This window comes from Mandrillus leucophaeus, unplaced genomic scaffold, assembly GCF_000951045.1.
Source record: "Mandrillus leucophaeus isolate KB7577 unplaced genomic scaffold, Mleu.le_1.0 Scaffold1164, whole genome shotgun sequence".
Taxonomy (NCBI): domain Eukaryota; kingdom Metazoa; phylum Chordata; class Mammalia; order Primates; family Cercopithecidae; genus Mandrillus; species Mandrillus leucophaeus.
This window is the reverse complement of record NW_012099921.1, coordinates 11,798-12,322: the sequence shown is the minus strand read 5'-3', so window position 1 is coordinate 12,322 and position 525 is coordinate 11,798.

The following is a 525-nucleotide window of genomic DNA, read 5'->3' as shown; positions in this document are numbered from 1 at the left end:
GGAATGTTAATAGATATTTGTTTTGTGGGGATTGCAAGGTTCGGGGGAAACCAGGTTCAAAATGTCTTGTACCAAAGGACTTCCTGGAGCCTTATTGCCATTTTCTATTTTTCCCAAATACATTTACTAGTGCTCCTGACAGCATCTCAGAGGATGGTGCCCTCTGGCTTATTCTCTGGAAAATACTGCTCTGTTGGAAATTCGGAGTTCTGAGTGATTCCCATGTGTTTTCTGCTGCACATGCTGAAGTGATTCCTTCATGAGCAGATGTTAGAGGTCTCAGGCAAGGGAAAGATGTGGGCAGAGCCCCGGAGGACAGAACAGTTTGTGGTGGACTTGGTGTCCACATAGATCTAATCAGTGGTCTTAGATTTGTGTTTTCAAAATTACCACAGTTTTTGTTCTAAAACTATCATTCCCTTGATTTTATTTGAGGCATGCTATCTGTGTATTTTGAAATTTAAAATAACATTAAAGGAGAAATGAAATTAATTTGTTTGAGAAAGAGTTAAAAGGTTAAAATAT